The sequence below is a fragment of the Gymnogyps californianus genome, chromosome 8, assembly GCF_018139145.2.
Source record: "Gymnogyps californianus isolate 813 chromosome 8, ASM1813914v2, whole genome shotgun sequence".
In the NCBI taxonomy this organism is placed as follows: domain Eukaryota; kingdom Metazoa; phylum Chordata; class Aves; order Accipitriformes; family Cathartidae; genus Gymnogyps; species Gymnogyps californianus.
Genome location: NC_059478.1, coordinates 20,959,947 through 20,973,956, shown reverse-complemented (window position 1 = coordinate 20,973,956; position 14,010 = coordinate 20,959,947).

The following is a 14,010-nucleotide window of genomic DNA, read 5'->3' as shown; positions in this document are numbered from 1 at the left end:
AGGCTCTTTTTAATTCTCACTCCTCTTTATTTCTTCCCCTTCTATTTTGGCAGCTGCTGTGGGGTAAGCCCTGCTCCTGTGATAGGAATAACACCAAAAAGCAAAACACTCTTCAGCTACCACATTTCTGCAGTCTCCTTGCGGGGCTCCTTACAAATGCCTGGTTATTTTATGTACTCATGTCAGGGCAAAATTCAAGCTCAGAAATACAAAACAAAATTGTTTAAAAGGTTTTTAAGATACTCCCTAAGAATGTGATAATCATTCATGAGAATTGATGCAATCCTTACAAGTAATCAGCTCTTGCCAAAGACTGAATTAAATTAGAGGGACAGTGTTGAAGCCTGCATCCTGTTAAGAATATACAAGAGGAATATATTTCATACATATTTTGCATACATTTTTTCACTGTCTAATTGGGCTGGAGGAGTGAGATAACTCATAGCCTATTGTTCTGGCAAGCCACAAGTGTAAAGAGAGAAGGGAATTGTTAACAAGCTGATATTAGTCCAGTAACATGACTCGATCATTCTTTTTCTGTCTGTTGGATGGATGTCACAAATTCTCATGTAGGAAATTTGTTCCTCCTTTTGCCACAAAGATTAGCTACAACCTGCGATACCAGTACTTTGCTGGAAGGAATAGTACAGGAGCTTCACTGCTGTGTTATTATCTGGGATCTATTATGTTTTACATTTTTCAAAAATCTTTAAGCTAGATCTTTGACATTCAACTGCCTATAAAGACATACACCACCCGATGAGAAGCTTTGATGTGCATTTTGAGGATTAAATAATCTAGATGGAAGGCAATGTGTTTCCAGCCAAGAAGAAAACTATGGAGGAAATTTTGCCTCCTGCCGTTTAGCACTGCTGGCAGTCAATACCTTTTAGCCTACCCTCTAAATTTGATTTCATACATATTTACAGACTATTTTTCCTCTTACTACTAATTCCTTTGAGACCAAATTAAGAACAAAGATAGCAGGAACAGGCTTCATCAAATAAAAATGTAAATATGCTGTATCTCATTTTTGGATGAAGAAAGTTTATTTAAATATTTTTTCAAATGGAATATCTTTGCAGTATCATTATTGCTTGCAACTGGAAAAGTAATAGCCTTACAAGTCAGAGTAACCCATTGAGGCTTAACCAAATTTATGCATTTAAATAATGTAGTTTACTTTTAAAAAAAACACTAGAATTTTCTGTATTTTCAGAAAAGGAAGGAACACTAATAATAAAACAATTAGATACTAAAGAAAAGATAATCTTACTTTCTATATTCACGGTACATTGTCAGGTAGCTCAATAGTTTTAACTATGAAAGAAACACTTAAGTAATTACAAAATGACATTTTTTTTTTCACATTTTTGAAAGCAAACTGAAAAATCTAAAGCTAAAACTGAAAATGATGGTGCTTTCACAAAGTGAGATTAATCCATAAAATATTTCCAATTTTCATTTTCTTAAAGGAGGTCTAAAACCCATTAGTGTTTTTTTAATTAGCAGCCCACCTTTTCTGTCTGATCAACTTCACAGGTAAATAGGCAAACATTGTAGATATAGGGTACTGTCTTGATGAAGCCAATGAAGTCACAGCAGTGACTTTGGTGGAGTCAAAATCTTACCAGAGATGTTTGATCTCTTTTACTTCCCAATTTAAGTTCAATGAAAAAAATACATATACCTTGTCTGACTGAATGCTCTGATATTTCTTCCTCAGTTATTACTTCTACCCACAGCCAAATAAGTATTCTAAAAGGATTCTGAAAAACAGTTAGCAATAATTGTTGCTATAAACAATAGAAGTCTTTACATTCCGTCATCTTCATTTTTCAAAATATGTAAGACATATTTTCATCCATAATGACAGGCTTCAGTAAAGTTCAATACAAAATGTAAAGTTACATACAAAGCGAGAAAAGAGTAACTAGACATGTTTTCTACATGTTCGCCTGGCATGGCATCCATCGTAAGTAATTTTGACCTCTAGATTTCTCTTAATTTTAAGGTTCTTCCATCCCATCCTAACCAAAAACCACATAGAAGCTTCCAAATGGGTTTTGTAGGACCAAAGTAGCACAGGAACTTGTGATTCTAGCTTTAAAACACTGTTAAGCATCTTATTGCATTAGCTGCTTCCCTACATATCCTACCAGGCATTAGCTACATCTGCTGTACTTCAGAGCGAGCTTGGTAAGGCTTTAAACATCGTGTCTGTGCTGTTAAGGGGTCCCTGCAGGCCAATGTCTGATTTAGATTAGACACCTAGGGACGTTATGGTAATCAGGTTTGCCAGAGATAGGCACACTGTTTCTGAAGAAGGTGACGTCCATGGTGCCATGAGGGACATGTAGGAGAAATGAAAGGTTGCACCGAGAAGCCCACTGGGTTTTCCAGGTTGCATCAAACTTTAGCTTCCTCTGCACTCCCCAGCTTCTAAGGAGAGCGTGCAAACCAAACTCACTGAGCTAAGGATGTCAGGATTTACGAGGGAATCTGTATATTATCCTCACCTGCAGGTATTTCTTCACAGAATATATTAGGGCCTGCTACCTTGAATCATTTTCTTTTGAGAAACTGAATCACAGTTCTACTACTTCTAAAGTGTCATGTATTCACAAGCACAATATTAAACTGATATGTGTTTGTTATATAGTATATAGATATCCTTTGTTGACGTCTCATGATATTTCTATATAGGGCAAGATAAAATCTACTTGAAAGAAGAGCAAATACGCTAACTGTTTTTCTCAAGAAAACTCATGCAGAGAGGAAGGAGAGATTAATCTTTTTGTAAGTGCTGGCAACATTTCAGAGATGTATCTACAAAGAAGTGACAAGTTTAATAGTGACATTACGTAGAATAGTAGGGAGACTAAACACAAACTTAAAGACTCAGACTTCCCCATTAAGTCTCTGTCTGCATCAGTCGGTAAACTGCATGATGTTTAAACACAACCCCTTAAGCTGGTAGGCATGTTCATTACCTGTAGGCCTATTCCTGCAAGTCTGCAGTAGGAAACCCAAATATTCTTAGTTCAGATTTGTCCCCTATGGTTTTACTTACTTTCTCTGTTTCTACAGGAAAAAATCTGCGGCTCACCCTCTGCAACTGCTGTGCCTACTGTTTGCCCCTACAGGTTGTAGGGCAATGGTGAAATGGGCCCTGGGAGCGTGTCCCTGCTTGGCTGTGTTGGCAACTGTCATACAAACAGCTTGACGTTTCTTTACCTGCCAAACTCCAGATGCACAAAAATATTAACAGTACACAAATCTTCAGGAAATTTTCAAATATTCCTGGAGACTAGGAACACACATTTTGAAGGTTTGTGGTGTAATAATAAGCTAAATCTAGAAAAGAAAAAAATATTATGTTCTGATAATGAAAAAAAGAGAATAGAAAGATTTAAGATTGACCTTTAAAAGAAAATATTTCTTGCTAAATGTTTTTCTTTAAAGGCCTGGCATCTAATTTCTGCAGATAAAATGTGTTCATGACAGTAAGTGTTTTCTTAGAATTATATCATATAATTTGTGAGAATTAAAAAAACCACAAACTTTTTCCCATCTGCAAGACTGTATTCAAGAGAGATGTTTAGCAAATTCTCCGGTAAGGACTCTATAAATCAGAATTATACAAATGAATGTTTTCACAATCTCAGAGGCTTCACCACTGTAATTAAAAGGTGAATTTTTCACTTTTATTTTGTTATTCTTGTCTCCTGGGTCTGATTTATAACTTGCGTTACACAATTATATTCATTTATTTCTTTGTGCCATGTTGTATGTTATTTCAAAAGTAACATCTAGGGTGTCCTTGCTTTAAAATGTAGATTTAGCCTCTCTGGGTGAAACTTGGTAGAACATCTGTGTTTGAAAGTATGAAAAATTACCACATTTTCTGAGTGAACCAGGCTGAGTGCTCACATTATACTGTCTCTAAGAGAAAATTAAAGTGCTGCTGATAGCTGAGGGACTGGATGGCTCAAGGGAATCGTAGTGTGACACAGCCTTTCATCTGATGAAAGCCAGCATGAATTTAGCCCATGCTGATAATGACCAAAAGTCATTATCATTTGTTCAGTAATTTATTTAAAATGAGTTAGGGGTCCGGCTCACATCTTGGTGGTAAAGAGTCCAAATTAGAACTGAGCAAATAAGGAAGAAATGTCTCTGCAAAAATGATTTCATATTTTTAAATTAGTATGCTTAAACTTCTTTGTGTTTATTACCTTCTTAATATTTTAACAAACAAGTCTAGGAGGACGGATGTTTGTGAATTTAAAAGATGTATCTGCAATTTCTCATGGAAAGCAAATCCTGAATTTATGAAGACAAGTATTTGCACTGGAAAAAAGATCTATTTTTAGGATTCTGCTTATTCAACTAGATACGTTAAAATATGTTATGTGTGGTCTCCGTGCCTGGTCAAAACTAACGAACAGCTTCTATTTTGTGAATAAGATGCTAACAAACGATGTGTTTTCAAGAAAGCTACAGAATCACAGCTATTTACAAAAAATACTCAGCAAAGAAAACCATCTCACAAGTTAAACAGAGTTAAACAGAAAAAGAGACTCCATAAAAATACGTGATGTGTTATTAACTTAATATTTGGGATAAACTGAGGCCTGTTGGAAGTGAGAATGGAGAATTTAAGTCTTTGCAGAAGTGGAAAAGACTGGTGTGTGAAGTCATTCTGGCAATGTGGCCAGGGGATAAAAATCACAGACTGGTGTACGAGTGTATTGGGTTTGCGTGGCAAGGTTTTGGTAGTGGGGGGGGCCTATAGGGGTGGCTTCTGTGAGAAACTGCTAGAAGCTTCCCCTATGTCCGATAAAGTTAATGCTAGCAGGTTCCAAGATGGACCCGCCGCTTGCCAAGGCCGAGCCAATCAGTAACAGTGGTAGCGCCTCTGTGATAACATATTTAAGAAAAGCAAAAAAAAGTTACAGGGGGTGGGAGTTGCAGCCAGAGAGAGCGGAGTGAGAAGATGTGAGAGAAACAACTCCGCAGACACCAAGGTCATTAGTAGTATTTTGGTAAAAGTCTGATCTAAAAACAAAAAAATCTGCAAAGCTACAAAACTCTCAGCAGGACTATGAGGAAGAAGGACTATATCATTTCATGATGACATTTAACATACACCTTTACAATGTCTAAGCATCTCCATCATATATGGGTATCTCTTTGCCTGACTAGGACAGAGGGTTGAAGACTGCACTGCATGTAGGCAATTTATTCACACGGTGGGATATTTCGTGAAAGCAAGATCTGAATGTATATTGGGATCTGGTAAGCAGGGGTATGGATAAGAGACTCACAGAATCATTGAGGTTGGCAGGGACCTCTGGACATCATCTTGTCCAACTCTGCTGCTCAAAGCAGGCTCAACCCGAGCAGGTTGCTCAAGGCCATGTCCATTCAAGTTTTGAATACGTTCAAGGATGGAGACTCCTAAATCTCTCTGGGCAACCTGCTCCCATGTTTGACCAACCTCACAGTAAAAAAGGTTTTTCTTACGTTTGCAGGGAATTTCCTGTATTTCAGTTTGTGCCCATTGTCTCTTGTTTTTTTTGCTGGGCACCACTGGGAAGAGCTTGGTTTTGTCTTCTTCACTGACTCCCATCAGGTATTTATACACATTCATAAGACCCCCCAGGCCTTCTCCTCTCCAGGCTGAACAACCCCAGCTCTCTCAGCCTCTCCTCGTATGACACATGTTCCAGACTGTAAATCATCTTCCTAGCCTTTGCTGAGCTTTCTCCAGTATCTCCATCTCTCTCTTGTACTGGGGAGGCCAGAACTGGACACAGCACTCCAGATGTCTCACCAAGACTGAGTAGAGGGGAAGGATCACCTCCCTCAACGTGCTGGGGCAAGGTGCTGCCTAACGCAGCCCAGAAGGCTGTCGACCTTCTTTGCCACAAGAGCACATTGCTAGCTAATAGTCAACTTGGTGTCCACCAGGACCTCCAGGCCTTTGCTACAAAGCTCCTTTCCAGCTGGTCAGACCCAGCCTGTACTGGGGCATGGACTGATTCCTTCCTAGGTACAGGACTTTGCATTTACCTTTTTTTAATTTCATGAGGTTTCTGTTGGTCCGTTTCTCTAGGCTGTCGAGGTCTCTCTAAATGATAGCACAACCTCCTGGCGTATCAGCTGCTCCTCTCAATTTCATATCGTCTGCTATGCAATTTTGGATTCTCTGCAACAGATCTCCCAATTTCTGAAACAACACAATCAAACAGGGTAAATCTAGTCACAGAAAATGGCGAATCAGCTTCTGAAAGCTGAGTGACTTGTGCTGCAAGCAGGAAACAAGGAGAACTATGTGGGTATAACTACAGAGCTGAGCTGATGGCCTTTCATGTGTAAACACATGAAACAGACTCAAATTCCACTCCTATTTTAATGAAAAAAGACATTATGGCTTATGGTCTCAGCCTTTAAAGGCAGACAAGAAAGAAGGTTGCAAAGACAATAAGCAACAGTGCTTTGTTTCCCTTGTGTTCTACAGTCTTGGCTGGGTTCCCGCTTCCCTGGGAACAAAAGGACTCTGCAACACGCCAAATACACTCAAACAGTGGCAGAATTGTAGGCAAAGGGGAGCACTTCCAGCAATTATATTTCTGTGTGACTAATAGTATGGCAGAAGCCCCATGAAGGTCTGGACAGACTGTTGTTTTAGACAGCAGATTCTCCTCACTGAGAAACACCATATTTTACTGGAATAAATAGTATCACTCCTGATTTACATCAGCAAGTCTGAGAGGAGAAAAACACCTGGAAGAGTTCACCATGAGAGGAGCCATAAGCTTATTTCTATTGTTGCTAAACAGCATGTCAGCAACAACATTTCCAATCTGTAATCTGTACTGTTCACTATGTTCATCTTCATGCCATAGGGAAAAATGATGCTTAAGGCAGAATGGTTACACCACGCTAGCCTTAAGCTAAAATGACATCATGAACAAACAGTGCAAGAAATGGTAATAATGACAGCAATCAAGACAGATATAAAAAAACAAAACCAAAGTAGAACTGTGGCAAAGTAATAAATCTTAAAACTTATAAAATAAAACTAACTGGGACATTTAAAGATCCATTTAGAATAATAAAGAGAAAAAATGGCAACCTAAAATCTATAATAATGCTTGAAATTGTCCTTTTAACCTTTATTTAAATTAGCAAAAGTTGCATGTTCATATCCGATGGCAAAATATAGTCCTTTTCTAGCAAAACATGGAAGTTTGGTATTAATAGAGTATGTAATATTTAAAAAGTCATCTATTATAAAATCTAAGGCATGACTATATTGCCAAGTATTGAGCTTAGCAAAGAGATATTAATTCTGCTTAAATTGGTCCAAAACCCAATAAAGTTATCCAATGAAAATTTGGGTGAATTGTCCATTTGCAGACCAGTAGCTACAATAAAGGTGACAATGTTGTCACTTGTTCAAAGTAATATCTATTTAAGTTCTGAACACAAGCATCCTCTAACAATAAACTAAATGAGCTCTCAATATAAAATATGTCTTCCTTCTCTGAAAATCTGTGTTGCAAATACAGCCCGAGGGAACTTTTAACAAAATGTTATAAAACTGAAAACTGACATTAATAGGAAGTACTGATATATCCTTAGTGACAATGAGTTCAATTCTCCTGCCGCTGCATAATGGAAACACCAATTGGCTCCAATTTGCTTCGATTGGATTCGCTCCGATCAGTGACAGAAGAACGAGGCCCAGTCCTGCTGAGACATCATTACGAGAGGCAGATTTAGCAGAAAGTATTGGCTACAGCTGAAATATGTGACTCTCTAACATTACTCAGGCTTTGGTTGAAATCCATGGGGGGTGGATAGGACACAGTAAATGTGGTCAATGCATTCCTTAGAGTCAATGACTAGTTCATATCATGAGCTCCACCGGTGAGGTAAAGCACATGGCTTTCTACCTTCCCACTGCATATACCAATCTCAAGTCTCCCTCTGTGCAAATTTATCCTGGCCCTTTATTCTCAAAAAATCCTCTAGCATCTCCCACCTCCTTAATTATCATTGTGCCTTTCGCACACCTTTCTTTTCTGTCTGCCTAAATACACCTCATTTTCTTTCTCATCCTTGCCTCACATCTTAGCCTCTTTCTCCCTTCATCAATCCTCATCAGATCTCCTTTACTCCCTGCACAGCGGGGGGGCAAGGTGGGAAAGGTGTCCCAGAACGTCTGCCCAAAGCAGTCCAAAGTTCAAACTCTGCCAAAAGAATCTGTCCACTCTACTACTCCATCTTTTCTACAGTATACCTGAACTTTGAAGGGAATGAAGAGGTACTGCAGTCCTCCTTGTGAAAGCTAGGAAGGCGAAATGCAATCTGTCCCCTTACCATAATGTTCTGACCAAGAACAGATATACTGCACCAAGAGAAGGTGCAGGAAGGGATTTACACTGCGCTAGAAATATGTGATTAATTTTATACTGAATCCAACTTAATATTACAATTGATTTTTTTCTTCAACTCAGGATTGAAAGCCTATTATAACACTACTTATCAATAGAGAATGTTAATTCACACTTTGAATTAAGTGGCTAAAATGGGGATTTAATTTAGATTTACTAAGACAGCAATTGCATGTTAATTAAATAGCAATTGATTATTAAAATATTTTTACTGAGGTTTAACAGCTCCACTACATAAGAAGATTTGCTAAATTACTGTCCAAATTGTGTCTTTAGATGTACTGCAGTGAATTCAGTGAGGTTGCACAGATGCAAATGAAAACAAAATTTGACTAAATAGTTTTCTCTTGAGTTAGTGTTTATTTAACATACAGTAACTCACTGAGTCTAAATCAAGCGCTTAGCTGCAGATATTTAGGATAGTTAAAGTGTTAAGGAATATTATTGATTATGTCATATGTTTCGAAGCTGTAAAACATGACAGTAAATGTCTAACAGCATTTATTAATTGCCAAAATAATCTTTAGTTCAGAAAGATATCAAAGACTGTTGATACCTCTGTACCTAAGTCTGGCACCAGACATATAAGGTATAAATTAATGTGATATATAGCAATCCAGGCTATTATGGCCATAATACACTTAAGGTTAACAACAATGTAGGAATCCGAACTGGAAAGCGAGGACTGAACTGGACGCAGTTACCCATCAGCAAAGCATGGAGATGTAAGAACTTTCTCATGCTGCTGCATGGCGTCCGGGCACACAACACTAAGCAGGTGCTGTGATCAATTTTTTTTCCACTTGATGCTGAAAGCTGGGCTCAGGATGTGCATGAGCATACCCTGGGCTCTCCTTCTGCAGCTGAGGCAGCCCAAAGGGGGATGCCATACTTTGCTTGCAGAATATTCACTACCAATTAACATAATCAATGGAGATCTTTGCCAGATCAGAAGGGCAGGATAAAACACTACAGTTGCATTAGTAGTGCCCTGTCAGAATCTAATCCTGTCTGGGTAGATGTTCTATCTGTATTTTTCCATCACTGTTTAAGAGGTTGGCACCTTCAAGGAGGAGAAAAACATATATTTTAAAGCCTTACTTAGCCACACAGTAAGAGTATAACTGATTTTTTTTATCACTTTTATACAGTCTTAGATTCTCACCCAGTTCTTCCCTCTTAAGATAGCTCTTCTCTTGAAACAACAAAATGTACTGATTTTTCCAATGTGTATGTGGGTAAAATTCCCCTCTCCCATTATGATTCCTTGGACTTTTTATTTTTTTTAATGTTATTCTAACCAGTCACATTCAGCTTTTTATTCCCAATTTCAATGTTTTTATCACCCCTGTTCACTCCCTGTTTTATCTACCGCCTTTCAGCAGTTCCAACTCTTCCTGGTCTATAGAGCACCAGCACAAATTTCAGCAACATTGCTCATTGCCACTTTTGCTTTCCACCCTTCATGAGCCAGAAATATTCTTCCAGAGTGTATTCTTCCAATCCTTGGACCTACCCCAACTCGTGTGATATCAGATAAATCATCATTTTCTTTGGTGCAAGGACTTCTATTTCTTATTTTGTATGAAAATGCAGTTATCAGAAAAAGGTCTTTAGCAGTTAGGTCCACTACTTATTCTCCCCTACACACTCACATAAGCTCATGGATAGCAGAGTCACAGAGTAATCCTCTGGATGTCATCTCCCCTCCCCCAGCTCATCTAGTACAAATCCCCATTATATGGGGGGAAAAAAGCTAAATCACACTGTCACACCCAAGCCAAAGCTGGACTTTAAGTCAATATTCTTTCTTTCATCAAACACTATATCTGTGTCAGACAGACATACCTTTATCCTTTCTCGTTCATGGCAAAGTGCCCACGTCCAAGGAACTCAAAACCTTCCTGTCAGCATCAGCCTCTGCCCAAATTTTTATTCACAGCTGAGCTGACTAATAAGAAAATCCCCTGGTGTCCCCCCAAGAGCCTGAGGACTTGCTCAGGGTCACACCAAAAACTGCCACCAGGCATGCCCAGGCTCTGCTAACGGTGGGGGGTTTGTTCATGGTTTCCTGAGTTACCAGCTCTAGCTCATATTCCTCCTCTTTTTGATGCCATTCCAAAGCAGGTCCTGCCTGAAACATGACCCTCTCCCTTCTCTTTCCATGCTCCAACTAAACCTACAAGTGAAACTCTCCTGCTATTTAAGTTCATAATCTTAGAATAAATGTTATTTTGTAGCCAGTAGCTAATCTTCCAAAAGAAAAGTTGCAAAATTTAGCCATTTAGTTTCTTAAAGTGAAATATTCTGGAACCACGTTAAACAAAAACATACACTTCGGTGCTTCTTCTGAACTTCTTGTGTTATTATAAACCAGATACAAGGGATTCAATGACTTACTCTCCATACAAGTACTTAATTTACCTTTTTGGGGAGGGGGTAAGGGGAGAGCTCAAATGCAGCTGTACAACTTTATGTTGTGATCTTCATTACTACTCCTACCTACTGGACACACGCTACTCCGTCTCCCTAGGAAATACAGACTTTCAAAGTATAAAACAAATACAAGTTGATGTTACTTTTATCTCTATTTCTCATTTCTCTGCATTCACACTTGTGTGACTGATTTGTGTGTGAAATGGTTTCCAAGTTTTCAAGCAAAAAGCAGTTAAGAAACAAAATATTTATACTCTTCTAACTTGTGCTTCCTGCCTAGCTAGATCCAATACAGATGCAAAGTCACTGGTCTGCAAGAGCCTTCCACAGATCTATAATAAAATAATTAAATTAGTGAGTTGTGTTTAGATCAGAGATTCTTGGCTGCCAGCTCCTAAGAACTCGGGGAATTCAGAACCGCAGAAGGATCATTTGGAGTCCATTTGGCAGAAACGTCAGAAACTTGCTGCTCCTGGGAACATCCTTTTCCAATAACATTTATAGCTCTAGATGGAAGTGAAAAGCACCATATGTTAAGAGTTTCCTGCAAAGCTTCCTGGTAAGAGAGGAAATAAATTCAACTTGTCACATCTGCTCGTGGGCCAGTCAAGTAGGATTTTATCACAGCTTTAAGTGGTTTACAAAACTGTCCTGTTATCGACTGAAGGGAGCTTTACTTCTCAAGGCTTTTTTTCAATATGCATGTTTATATAATATCAATCATTAAATGATTTATTTGCCAGTGGAATTCAGTAACATGTATTATTATTTATCTCTAAACAACAAAGATTACTCAGTTATTCAGCTAACAGTAACAATTCAGTTGGGAGCCAATTTGCATGGTTCAGCTGAATAAAACTAAGCAGTCCCATTGTGCCCTTCCGGTTTTTTGACCCCAGCTCTGTATATTGTATCAAATTTTCCCTTACAAAGTACATTTAATCAGACAAAAGTCAAGCTGCTACCATATTCAGAAATCCTAGGTCCTAAGCACTGTAAATGCAATGCAAACAGCTAGCTTCAAATTCCCAGGGAGTCAGGGATCCCAAAGAAAATATTATGAACCAATACATATCATCACTGCAGTTGCTCAAGAAATCATTACTCCCTTTACAGAAAGCAGAAATTTGTTATGTGAAGTGCAAAGATAGCACAAAACAAGGCAACAGTATTCTGTGGCAGGAATTTTTGCAAAATTCACAGCACTATGAAATTAGGCATCGCCAAACTCCGCAAACTACACACATATTTTTTTGGCATCTTGTCCTGTTCTCATTGAAGTCAGTGGGAATTTTGCCACTGACTAAACAAAGAGGAGGATTGGGCCCAAACTATGCAGCTATTTGCCAAAATAATCAAGTTACAGGAAATTGCTCCTCAAAAGGTAGACATGTTTCAAAATTCCAGATGCCTACATGGAGCTGATCTAATTTACACGCACTGGGCTATATACTGTTCTCTGCTTCTGCACACAGTTCGCTTTGATGTTGATGGGAATCTGATGCTGCTCCAGGGCAGTACAGTACACATCCCTTGGAGCCCATTCATTCCACTCTATCAGTAAAGAGTGAGCACAAAAGAGAGTGGAAGTAACACATCACATTACATCCAATATTCATGCAATTATTGAAGAACACTGTATGTATTACATTTGCAAACTGTCCATAATAATTTAATTTTCTCTCCTCAATTTATAATATGTTAATTAGGCATGAAATTAAATGCTTTTTAACATACAACTGATTATGCTATAATGTATCCAACAAAGATTGATTACTGAATAATAAATCAACATTTGCATAAATATTTATATAATTTATTTTTAAAAATTCCACACTGCATAAACAGATAACATGGGAGAACAAGTACTATGACAGAAATTGTACTTTGTCTTTTAGAGATCTTTTTTCTTGAGACTCGTCAAGACTTTGCTATACATTAGGGAAACAAACTGTACTCCATACAAAAAGAAGCACTGCAGTCCTTCTTTAAATGTTATCAGAACTTCATAATAACATGGCATGTTATTCTTAACATGCACCAAGAAACACAAAACTTGCCAGAAAAGAAAACTGCACTTTAATTACAATACAATGTATATTAGCTTTACCCAATGTGGAATTTTCATAAAAAGCTGATGTTTGATTTGGGATCCATCCTTGCTCTTGCTCATATCAATGGCAAAACCTCTTCTTTCTGACCTTGTACCTATCATTATCATATCTGACCATCACAAAATCTTACTGCAATTTTTTCAACAGTTGTACTCATTACATTAACAGGGAGTTAAGGGTGGATAGTTTCAGTTTACAAGACACCACGGAAAACTTCCAAATGTGAGCAGAAATCTAAAGAAACTCCATTAACAGAGGCTGCCGAGAACTTGTTCAGCAGATTTCCCAGCAGTTCCAGCCACACTCTGCCTGCCTGATAGAAAAACTCAGTTTTTATGGACTACTTGTCCTTGAGGAACTTTCCACCAGCAAGAGCTCAGATACCTTCTCCCTCCTCCACACAGTGCCTGCTCCAAAGTTGACTGAAATAAATGGAAAGAATCCCCCAAACCTCATGAGCTGTGGATCAGCTTCACATTTTGCACGATCTTCTCATAAACCAAAGATCGTTTACAGGCCAGTCCCAACATTGGACTCTGTCCTGCCCACACTGAGTGGGAAGGGAGACTCCAATTTGAGTTCAGCAGGAAAGAAAAGACAAACTGCATGTAACTGGATAAATGCCTCTACCTTGTCTAAGTTTGTTTATGCTTCTTGTTGACCGATTTAGAAGTGTCAAAGATATTTAAAAATAACATTATTCAAAAACTGCAGCCAAAACAATGGAGTAAGTTTTTTTGGACATACTAACTTGCTGCTTACAAGTCAGGAGCAAGAAAGAGCTAGAACACAGAATCCTCTTGTAAAAAGAAAACTGAATTTAATGCCCGATTTAAGATGACCAATTAAAAACAAAATTCAGTGATACAAAGAGGAAAAAGGTTAATGAGAAAACTATTAAGAGAAAAGAAAACTGCAACTGTTTTTTTCCATATCTGCTTAACAGTCTCCAGCTAGCCAGCAGCAAGTGCTAAGGAGATGTATTCCACACA